We start from the raw sequence: 12,249 nt of genomic DNA on the forward strand, positions 1-12,249 counted from the left end.
CCCTCTCCCTCCTCAATGAAAAGAGACCTTTCTAGATTTGGAACTAGGCCTTAAGATATGGAATTTTTAATGGATTTAACTCAATCAGAGGGTTGGTTTGACAGTTCAGAGACTGGGGCATTTTTTTTCCCTTGCTATGTATTCATTCTCCCCTAATTCTTGTCACCCTCTACCACTTGAGAAACTCTTCTTTCTGGGTTTAGGGAGAGGGCAGAGCTCAGAACACTTTGCAGAGATCTCTACTTTAGATGATTTAAATGTGGATAAAAAGGACTCTGAGACAAACTAAACCCATTACTCTTGAGACACACATTTCCATACTTGGAAGCCAGAAAATAAAGGAAATCAGGACTCAAGCTAAAGAGTCAGAAAAGATAGAGAGGATATAACATGCCTGAAAAAAAAAAAAAAAGAAAAGAAAAGAAAACAAAAGCAAAACACAGTAATGTTTGATGAACTAAAGAAAATCTTTGTTTGTTTCCCTTGAAATTTTAGAGTGAAATGGTTGGGTGCAGAGGGTTGTGTTTTATTTTGTAACTTATGAACAATATTTCATTGTAGTGAGAAGGTTCTCTGTTGCGATCTTTTTAAGTGCCAAAGACACTTTTTTTTTTTTTTTTTAGTTTCCCAGATCTTTTTGCCACTGTTAACTATGAATCAGAGCTTAGGATTTATTGTCCTATTTATCCCTGCCTGGGTACATGAAATGCAAATTTTGTATCAACTTATTTCTCTGGAAGCAGTTGCCCGACTTCTGTGGATGGGAGGACAGGGCATTTGTTCTTTTAAAACTTGATGGGCTTCAACGGGGCAACTGTAAATTCTCTTCTGACCTGATCTCTCGCCTAGGGGAGGGCCTTTTCTTTCCAGATTGCTGACTGACTTCCTTCCTGTGATGCTGGAAAGCCTTGTTCAAAGATCTCAAAGCCTGGCTGCATCTCTTTCCTAATGAAGCACCCTTAGCTCTAAGCTGGGGGAGAAGGTCCATCTGGCTTCTGCCATATGTGTGTATGCTGTCAAACCAGTAAACACGGCAGAGTTTGCTGACAGTGAGGAGTTTCAGTTAGTCAGTCATAAATTAGAGATGAGATATGCAGTGTTCCTGCTGCTGCGAGCTTCCACACTCCAGAAAGGAATCTCCACTTACCTACCCTGGAGAAGGCAGTGTGGAGCTAGGAGCCATGGGGTGCCACACAGAGTCAAGCACACAAACACTCTTCAGAGAGTGCAGTATGTACAGGATTAAGGAACCAAGTCATTTCCTAGGCGCCTGATTTGTATCTGTTTGCTTGTGCAGTTGGTACATTGGCTCTTCTGTTTCAACACATACATATCTAGTCAATTATGCTGTTTCTACTTGGGGTGGGTGTTGGGGAACATCTCTGTGAAGAGTCTTTAAAAATATTCCTGTGCTGGGTGAACATATGTGTATTTTCCTCCCCAAATGTGCTTTTTTTTTTTTTCTTTTTTCCTTGTCTGATAATCAGGTAGGGGAGACAATAATTAAATTTTAATGCATCTGTCTTTTTAAAGAGAAAAGTGCTTTCTGACTCTTAATGGCAAATTTCATTATTATGATCTTAATGCTTTTAGACTAAAGAGGAGTTTACATTTAGACTGCAAGAGGCATAGCTAAACTATTCCTCTAAGACATCTTTGTTTCATTTATGGGCTTGTGTTGAGGTGTGTTTTAATGTATTACATTTAAAACAGACTGTGATACATTAGGTTATTTAAATATCTTAAACCAGAATCGTTTCAGATAATATTGCTGTCTGCATTTGAAGTTATTACCATAGGAGGGTCACAATTTTTAAGACAGATTCATTTTTACCATAAATACTCCTTTCATCCAATAGGTCATGTGACCACCATCCCCACCCCCACCCATCTTCAAATTCTTTTGCTCTAAGAAAGAGTAAGATATTAAGATACTTCAAATAAAACAAGAAATGGGAAACTATGATGATCTATTCATTTCATTTGATGAGTTCAGAAAAGAAGAGGTCCTAATCTCAGCAGTGTTTTGTTTCTTTGAGGTTGGAATTTAGGCCGGAAAATAAAAGGTGCTGACGGATGGGAAGAGAAGAGTTCAGTTTCTAGTTCATAAAAAAGCATTAACTGGGTAAAGGGTAGTGTTTTAAGGGTGGGGGCATGTTGTCCTAATTCCAGAGATAAATACTATGGGCAAATTCCCTCTTTGTTTCCTAGTATGAGAAGGAATGACATGCATTTACAAAAATGTTTTCTTTGCACATGAAGCTGATTTTAGCCATGTTTTCAATAACATCAAAATTTGATATGTTGCCATAGTGAATTAAACAGCATTCTCTCAAAATTCATGTCCACCTGAGTCTCAAAATGTGTCCTTGTTTGGAAATTGGATGTAATTAGTTGAGGATCAAGGTGATATGTAGGATGGGCCCTAAGTCCAATTATTTAAACCCTTATAAGAAGAGGAAAGGACACAGAGGCACATAGAAGAATGCTATCAGAAGACACAGACAGAGATTGTGAGGACCTGTCTACAAACCAAGGAAGGTGAAAGATTGTGGTACCTGCCAGGAGTTAGGAGAGGATTGGGGCCAGATTTTTTCTTAGAGTCTCCAGAAAGAATCTATACCATTCATGGAATCACATCATGATTTTGGACGGCTGGCCTCCAGAACTGTGATAAAATGAATTTTTATTATCTTAAGCCACCAAGTTTGTGGTATTTTCTTATGAGAGCTCTAGAAAGGAATGTTGTTGCTTAACAATTTCATTCTAATAGTTAATAACCACAGCTTTAGGTGCTTTACCATGCCAAACACAATTATTTTACTGACCTTAGACATTCAAACCACTATTGAAATGAGATTTATAAAAACTTTCTATAAAAGGGGTTTTGCAAGGGGGAGTCAGGTGCTTCTGGGTTTTCCATGGCTAAGATGGGATCCACCATGTTTCCCAATGATGCAGTTCTCCAGTTCCTCTGTGTCAGTCCTGATCTCTTCACCAGTCCCAATGAAAGAGAACCATGGAACTAATGGGTATGGTTTTGATCTCCATGCTGCCATACTCCCATACTCTGCATCAAGGTGAAGGGGATATAGAGAATCTAAGGAGAGTTATTCTGTAGATCAGAGGGCTTAGGGGACATCTGATTGACACCTCCACATTAGAAGATGTGATATGAAGGTAAATCATCTGTCTGCACCTCCCAGAGTAGCACTTCTAGGTGAAAGCATCCAATAGTCACTAATACCTGGCTGTGGTTTGAGATTTCTTCCGCTTGGTCCACATAGATCCCCAGTTCTATGATCAGAAACAAAAAAGGCATTTGTGTTTCCAAAGACAAAGATTTAGAATCAATTTCCCTCCAATCCAAGTAAATTTGTCTTCTATCTATCTGGCTTCCTGATTACATGATCTGTTAATTCTCAGACCTTCTTAATTTAGAGCTGGCTTGGACGTGTTTAGAGGGAGGACCTCCTTAGGACCTCGTGAAATCCAACTGGAATACTCATCTGCTTGGGATAGTTTAGGTGCACTCTCTCCAGAGGAGAGTAGTCTTTGAAGGAATATGGATCCCTATTTTGGTAAATAAAATTGCAATCAATCTAGTTGCTCAAGGGCAAATCTGGAAATCATCCTTGACTCTTTATTCTCTCTCATCTCTCATATCCAATCAATCATCATGCCCCTCCTGCCCATTAAGGGATTTTATTTGTATGTATGTTTTACATTCCTAGAAAAAGAATCCCAGGATTTTTCCTCCTGGGTGTTTTCATCTTGCTTCTTCACAGTCCATGATGCCAGTTTAAATTGTCAATATAATGAAACCAAACAGATGGGATGGGAGCAGATTATTCTGCCATTTTTCTAGGTTTTTGAGCTGTACATCAAATCTGGGGCTGATCACTCCACACTTGTTCAACCTGCCTGTGAGGTTCACAACAATTTTCCCAGCTCTGTGATCATCAATGATTTCAAATTTGCCAATGTAACCGTGCTTCATCACCACAGCTAGAAACCAGATGATGATTTTGGAGCACAACCTAATAAAGACTTGACATTTGCTTGTCTTCTCGGAATTGTTGTTGCTCTTGAGAACACCAACCAAGACACTCACTCACACTATTATGGAGGCATGGAAAGATGCAGAAAGAGTTTGATTTCTCCTTTTTAAATATTTATTCATCCCTCCATCTCTCTCTGTCCCCTCTGTCAACACCCTATTTCAACCTGCCATTCATCTGTTGCATTGAACACACCTGTTAAAGCCTCTACCCCTTTCCAGATTGTCACTCAGTAAGTTTGGGGCAGACCTTAGGCATGCATATTCTATTAAAATTCCCTAGATGATTCTGGAGCACAATTTGACTTTTCATTCTTTCTAAGTATGTGAAGCAACTATTAGGAAATGAAAGAGAGTAGTGGAAATTTATATGGGTCTATATGTTAAGTGGGAAAAGACCAAAAGGAGAAAAAGAATTGTCTACCACTTCTGTTCACCAGTTAAGGCTCTCTCTTTGTACCTAGGCATGTTTCCCCATTCCTAAGTATCCATCCAGGAATTGACTCCTTTTTTATTGTCCAGAAGAGTGACCTCATTGTGGCTCTGTCAGAGGGCTCGTAAGGCACTGGCAGACCAAGTTAGGAAACATCTGGGCTTGCTAGAATATTGTAGGACTCTTCCAATTATGAACAGGGATGACCACTTTTGAATTTCAGGTCATAGGAAAGTTTTCCTTCCAGCTGTCTTGCTGAGGTTGGTTTCTGTCAATTTTCAAGAAAGGGGACCTTGCACTTGCTGTGGTGTCACTAAGTGTTCCACTTTATGTAACACAGGCTTCAGAACATTGCTCTTAAATATATGTTAGGGTTGGGCTATTTAAAGCTCAAGACTTATGCTGCTCAGACATGAAGCACAACACTCCAACATAGCTTTAAGTTATGCAAATGGCTTCTTCTCAGTTGCTGCAAGAAGCTTTGTTTGGTGATACTGGCATGGGGCCAAACAGGTAGCGTGATATGAGTAGGCAGCCCTCCTACTCCTTCTCAAGTGGAAGGCTTCCGCCAGTGCTGTTCTCAAATGTGCAAACGGGGCAGAAGCAAGCCTGAAGAAAGGCATGTTTGGAAGGTAGCATGATTTTGTTAAGTTCAGCCAGAACCTGACTAGAAGGTGGAAGAGCTAAGCTTCAGTCTTGGCTCTGGCTTAGGGGAGGTGATGTCTATTCTCCATTCTGCCTCTTGGTCCAAGAGGAGAGCTGAACTGGATCTTCTGTTTCAAACATAAGATTTTACTTTGTAAAGACCCTAATATTGGCAAGTATGCATAAATAACATGCATCAGTAGACATTACATATCTATATTCTAAAGTTGATGGTGCCCTTTCTCCTTTAGAGATTCAGTCTGATTAATTTGGAACCTAGTCAGTCCCAAGGCATGGAAAGTCCAGAGTTCTCCATGATTTCTGTAATTTCCCAAGCTCATCACCTTGTCTGTTTCACCACTCCCATCTCTCTGGGTGAAAACTCAGCCAAGTTATTATAAAAATCCACAAACTCCAACATTTTATAAGCTTAAGTAGAAGTTTTTCAAATCTGGGAAAGAAGAATGCAGGGAAGAATCACACCCTAATTTCTATGGCCTCTTGCAACTTCCTGGCTCCAGTTTTCTTCCTCCATGTGTGCTCCCTCCTTCTCTGTCTTTTCACACTCCCTACCTTCCCTAACCCCAGATCACCCTGTTATGCAGAATGAATTGGCTCCTGGGGGCAGTGGAGGCAGGTGGGGCTCAGCCTCTATCTCCAAACTTGCAAGCCCACCCACAAGCCCCTTATTGCTAATGCAATTCACTCTTATTAGAAAACAGGTTTGGATATAGATAGTTTTCTCTCCCTTGCTGCATATTTGATATCTTACCATGTGCTCAGGTGTATCATGCATATGGATACAATGGATACTGTGGAAATTTTAGAATGTACAGGTGGGTTCTCCTGCAGGCAAGCTGTGTGATTTTATTAGCCTTGAGCTATATAAAACCACCAAGATTTTAAAGTTTGGATCTGCACTATTTTGAGGCAAAAAAGAAAGCGATGTTGAGGAAGAGTGTGAGAAGAATCGGAGTGTTTATGTATAGATGTGCAACTTCCAAAGTAAAAGGTGAAAAATATATAAACTATCCTATGAATATTAATAAGAATACTTGGCAAAGCACTCTGAGTTCTCAGAAGAAAGACGCTACATAAGCACAAACTTTACCTCATTAATCCTAACAGCATCCTTGTGAGAAGAGAGCCAAGGAAGGTTTTCCATTTTAAAGAAGAGGAAATGGAGAAAGGCGGAGACATAACTTGTTCCTAAAGTCATCATCATCTCTGTTGCAAAGGACCTGCAAAGCCCTCCTTTAGAAAGTCACCTCTCCCCAGCCAGCCTCCTGCTTCATAGATTCTTCTTTACTGCTAGATGCTGCTCACCATTTCACCTGTCAGTCTCATCCAGCCAATCAGATAAGAGTTTCCTGAGGGTAGAGCCTGGGCCCTCTATCTCCTTGACTTCTCTTTCTCTCACTGCAGCCATCCAACAGAAATTAGGACTTAATAAATATTCAATAAATAATTATTCGTTGATGGGCAGTGAATGTTGTGTGGAAATGACAATGGTCGAACTAGCTTTATTTCCCCTTCCAGTCCTTTAATTTTTTTTCTTTAGTTATTTTTCTCTTTTTATACTATGTTTATAAAAAATTATAAGTAATCTGAATGCTGTACTTTTGTAAATAAATAAATAAATCGTTGTAGACTTTCTTCTATCGCTCTCCTCCTAGACTTAATCACTGCTTTATGAACAGATTAGGGAGAGCTTTTAGTAATATAGTCATATATTTTCTTTCCCATCCTCCTGCCTTGGTCTTCTAATGACTGGGGCTATAGTCACATATCACCACATCTGGCTAATGATATATTTTTACAAATACTACATGTATATAGTGAAAAACTCAAAAGGTGTTTTGAAATATATTCTGTGAAAAATAATTTATCACTATGCTTTTCCCCAGGGCCACCTGGTTTAACTCTGCAGAGGTGATTGCCATTCACAGTCCCCTGTGTGTCCTTTTAGATATGTCCTATGTTTCCATGAGTATACATGTGCATATTATTTTTATTCTAAATAGCAGTATATTATAGAGATTTCTCTGTACTCTTTTTTTTTAAAGAGAGAGAGAGAGAAGAGAGAGAGAGAGAGAATTTTTTAATATTTATTTTTCAGTTTTCGGTGGACACAGCATCTCTATTTTTTTTTTATTTTTATGTGGTGCTGAGGATCAAACCCAGCACCCCACGCATGCCAGGCGAGCACATTACCGCTTGAGCCACATCCTCAGCCCCTCTCTGTACTCTTTTTATTTTTTGAATGACATAGCTTGGGGATTGTTCCAGGTCTGTATTTATGATTGACTCATTTACAGAAGTCTTGTATGGCCATATCATTGTTTACTTTCCTACTAATGGAGAAGAGTATTTTGTTGTTTCAAGCAATGTTCTGATGAATGATTTTCTACTTATATCACATTTCTTATGTGGTAGGATATCTATAGAATAAATTCCTAGGAGAATTATTGGCTCAAATAATTTTTGCATTTAAAATTTTCATGGACATTGCTATATTGCTGTCCATATAAACAAGTTGTCCCAATGCACACTCCCAATCACAATGTAAGAGAGAGTGATATTTCATTAATTTTTTTGTGGTGCTGGAGATTAAACCCAGGGCCTCATGTATGTTTGGCAAATACTCTACCCCTGAACTACATCTCCAGCGTAGCTAGAACATGATACATTTTAGGAAAACTATATGTATGAGATGAAAGCATGGGGGAAGGTGTATGAATTAGTTGCAGCACAGTAGCATGTCCCAGTGTAGTGGCTGATGGCCAAGGTTCACCCATAGAGTTAACCATGTGTTTGGCCCTGTTGTGAGCTCTTGTATTCATCATCTCAAAACAATTCTGAGATTTCTGTGTGATTTTATTGAAAGGACTTTAAATTGGCACCTTGTTTAATAGTTAATGTAGCTATTAAAAAAGAACAAACATTTATTGAATATCTCCTGCAGGTCAGAAACAGAGATAAACACTATGCTGTATCAGTTAATCTAGGAAGTAAGCATTATTTTCCTCCATTTTTTTTTTATGAGGAAACTGAAATTCATGTTAAGTAACTTGCCCAAGATATACCATGAAATTAAAGAAGGCCTCTGGAGCTCTTTCTTCTATGCCACATTGGCTTCCTATGTTGCTTGTGTGATTTGGAAGATTAAGGAAGTCCTCAGTCAACTGAAACTGCATTTTTCTGAGGAAGAAGGTTATAAGTCCAGCGGTATTACAGCATGAAAAATGTCTGAATATCTATATTTGAGCTTGTCAGTAGAAACACAAATCACCTGGTAACCAAGGGATGTTTTTTGCTGTGAAAACCTCAACAATTTTGCAGCTCTCTCCGACATGGGGAAGGTCATACAGACAGTTATGTCGTCACAGATGATGACCTGCTCAAGAAGGAGTGGATTTTAATCTCGCCATTATTTTAAGATTTGGCTACCTGAGGAAAGGGAACATAAGGGAGTGGAACACATTATTTTCACATTAAGATTCAAGGTAAGCTGAGACACTAACAGTGGCCAAAATTCATGCCCTGTGGTTACTGCTATGTTGAAATCCTGTGGAAAGGGGAGTTTCACTTCCAGACACAGATTGACCACCAACAGTTCAAGAAGACCTATGCAGTCATCTGTTGGTCTTCCCCTCCCCCCAAAAAAGAAAAACCCCAAAACTGTCATGTACTTTTACAGGAAGCCAGGGATGGCACTGTGTGTCTCTTATGGACTTGAGTTCAGAAGATGGTGCTGGCTGTGAAAGTACCTTCTTTTTTTAATTTTTTAACATATTTTTTAGCTGTAGTTGGACACAATACCTTTGTTTTATTTATTTATTTTTATGTGGTGCTGAGGATTGAACCTAGGGCCTTGCACGCACTAGGCGAGCGCTCTACCACTGAGCCACAACATCAGCCCTGAAAGTACCTTCTTAATAGGGGTATATTGCACACTGCTCCTGATGAACAGCTCTGATACAACTAATTGGCTTGGTTACAACAATTACTTACTATGTTCTTGCCAGTCTGTGAATATCTCCATGATGAGTCACTGGAAGATACATGGGATGTAAATTCCTGTCTTTATGTACTGCATACCGAGGCGTTGCTAGTCTCTTTGGGCAGATAAAAACACAGACACAACCAATAAAAAAAACAAAAAAGAAGGAAAAAAAAAAAAAACAAGACAGTGTCTGATAAACTCTATCACAGGATATGCTAATAGATGACATTTGTCATTTTTCCAAGACCTATATGCTTTATTATGGAATGAAAATATAACATATAAGATATGCTGTAAAAAAAAAAAAAAAAACAAAAAAAACACAGACACATGAAAAGTTACGAGAAATACCTCCAACAAATATTTGTTCAGACTGTTTTGTGAAAGGCACTGAGCTAGATTTTCAGACTACAATGAAAAAGAAAAGAGATCTGGTCCTTGCTTTTCTTATTTACATGTAGATGGTGGTGACAGGCTATCAAACAGTTAACACTAGGTGAGAGTAAGTGCTGGAGATAATTTAAGCTGCATTAGGTTGGCTTGGTGGAAGAAAGTGCTAAGTACAATGTGAATGTGGAAGTCAAGAGTGAGCATGTTCTTCCTTCTGGGTGGAAGGAATCTTCTAGAAGGCAAGTGTGGAGGTCCTAAGTTCTATTGACCAAATATTTCAGTCTTTTGTCCTTCTGGTTCCTGTAGGATCATATGTTCCTACCCTTTGAACTCAAGCTTGACCCTGTAACTTGTTTTGAAAAACACAAATAACATTGATATGCATCTCTTCTTGCTGGAAACCTTGAGGCACGTTAGAGTAACCATACCTTGGCTTTCCACTGTTAGACTGATCCTCATGGACACATATGTTGAGAGGAAGTCTCTGCTAGTCATTGTTCCCAGAGGACGATAATGAACTGACCTCCTAGCATTTAGAAGATTTATATTGTTGTGTTTTTGACTCACTGATATTTTGGAGACTTTTGTGCTTTTAAAGCCCATTCTGACTCATGAGTGGGTCTACCATCCACTTAATTTATTTTTAAGGGCTAAGAACAAATTCATAGAAAGCTACAGGTAAGAGTCTTATTATTTTAGAGCTTCTGATTTAGTTGTGGGGAAGTTAGGAGATGAAACTAGACACAGAGCAAATAAAAACATAATTAGAAAGACTTTAGATTATGATAACTCTGATCCAGTTATTGAGATAAGAGAGTACCTTTTTAATACGGACTACTTAGAGAGGTGGTCAAATGGCCTCTCTGAGAAGATGATATTTGTAGCTGAAACCTTGTGAGTGATTATGGATCAACCAGATCAAAACCCAGCAGAGTGTTACTGAGACAGGAAATAGTAAAATCCCTGAGGTCAAGAAGCTTGACTTGTGTGAGGAATAAAAAGAGAACAACGTCGCCCAAATTAGATTCCTCTCAGGAGATGAATGTGGTAACAATTGAGGTATCAGAGAGGTAGAGACTGATGTTCAAGCCTACAGTACAAAACTTGAATTTTATTTTATTTAAATATTTAAAAAAAATTTTATCTTTATTTTAGTTTTATGTAGTGCTGAGAATCGAACCCAGTGCCCCATGCCTTCTAGGCGAGTGCGCTACCACTTGAGCCACATCCCCAGCCCCTTTTTTAAATGTTTTAAGCAGGGGAGTCATATGATGTTATTTATATTTTAAAAAGATCATTGTGTGATCTTCACAGGAGAAGGTCAAGAGTGAATTGAGAAAGACTCCTTAGAAGACAACTGAAACCTTCTGCAAAGAAATTTTGGTGGTTTGGTTTAGTGTAGAAGCAGTAGAAATGGAGAAATTGGGACATATTTGAGACATATTTTGCTGATGGATTGAATGTGCCTGGATTTTTGGCCTGAGTTAAGTGGGCAGTGTCATTCACTGAGAAAGAGGACAGGAGTAGAATTAGGAGGGAGATTGGGAGGTAAATGAAGAATTCTGTTTAGATAAATTTAATATTCACAGTAGATATCAAAGATAACAAGACTGTCTGAGACTCTAAATAGATGTTAAGCTGAAATAAAACAAGGAGTCATCGGCAAATAGATGACACTTGAAGCCATGAAAGTGGCTGATATCTGGAGAATGTGTGCAAATAGAAGGAGAGTCCAGGACTCAGCCCCTGGGAACTCCAAAATTTGGAGGCTGAGGAGAAGAGCAGTTATGACAGAGGACTGGGAATGAGTGACTAATGAGATAAGAAAAACAGCAGAAGAGTGCAGTGTTGGAATCAAGAGAAGGAGCATTGAGAAGGGAGGAATGGTTAGACATGCTGAACAGTACGGAAAGCAGGATGGGATTAGAAGATGGATGTTTTCATTGACATGGCACAGAAGAGATTGTTGGTGAACTGAAAAGAACAAATTAGTGGATCTAGAAGCTAAATTGCAAAGGGTGGAAGAAGGAATGAATGTGAAGTGGAAAAATATCAGAAGCTATGTGTATAGAAGTTGCAAAAGCAAAGAAAAGCAATAGACTGATGGATAGATGGTAGGCGGATGGGTCCTTTGTAAGGATAAAAGTTTATAAAGTATGTCATATGGTCATAAGGATGATTCAGGGAAAAGAGAATGAAGTGGGAGGAAGGGAGGGAGAAAGAAGAAAATGAGAAGGAGAAAAGGAGGAGGAGGAAAAAAGTACTTGGAAGCCACGGGATTAAGAGCATCAGCAGAAAAGAAGGCATTGGCTTTGATTTTGATGGATGGTTAGAAATTGTGAGGGCAGAAAGGACATTATTAGTAAAGGTGCATATGATAGTTAAGATGGTGTCTTGGTGCAAAAAGTAGAATGGACTGAAGCCATGATTTATTAAAGATATATTAGAACTCAAGAGTGAACATACTTGATGAAATTGGAGAGTTGAAAGGGAAGTTTGCTCCATGCAGAAGTGCCTCCTACCACTGATCAATAGATGCCCATCTAGGCTCCCTTCAAAGGGGATGGTGGATTGCAGAGATCCTGGTATCTGAATCGGCTATTGAATTCATAAATTAGGCCATGAAAATCAGGATAAATTTTAGAGTAGAATGGAACTTCATTAAAGAGTACTTTAAGCAGCTTCACAGGAGGAAACATTGAAGACTGGAGCAGG

The 12,249-nt window shown here is 38.9% G+C and overlaps 1 pseudogene; it reads right to left on the bottom strand.

The window, feature by feature from the left end:
• Positions 1-3,730: 3,730 nt before the first annotated feature.
• Positions 3,731-10,029, bottom strand: LOC124080861 (small ribosomal subunit protein uS8-like; annotated as a pseudogene).
• Between the last annotated feature and the right edge of the window lie 2,220 nt (positions 10,030-12,249).

This window comes from Marmota monax, unplaced genomic scaffold, assembly GCF_021218885.2.
Source record: "Marmota monax isolate L192 unplaced genomic scaffold, Marmota_monax_Labrador192_F-V1.1 WCK01_AAM20220418_F8-fsc00048, whole genome shotgun sequence".
NCBI classification, from domain to species: Eukaryota; Metazoa; Chordata; class Mammalia; order Rodentia; family Sciuridae; genus Marmota; species Marmota monax.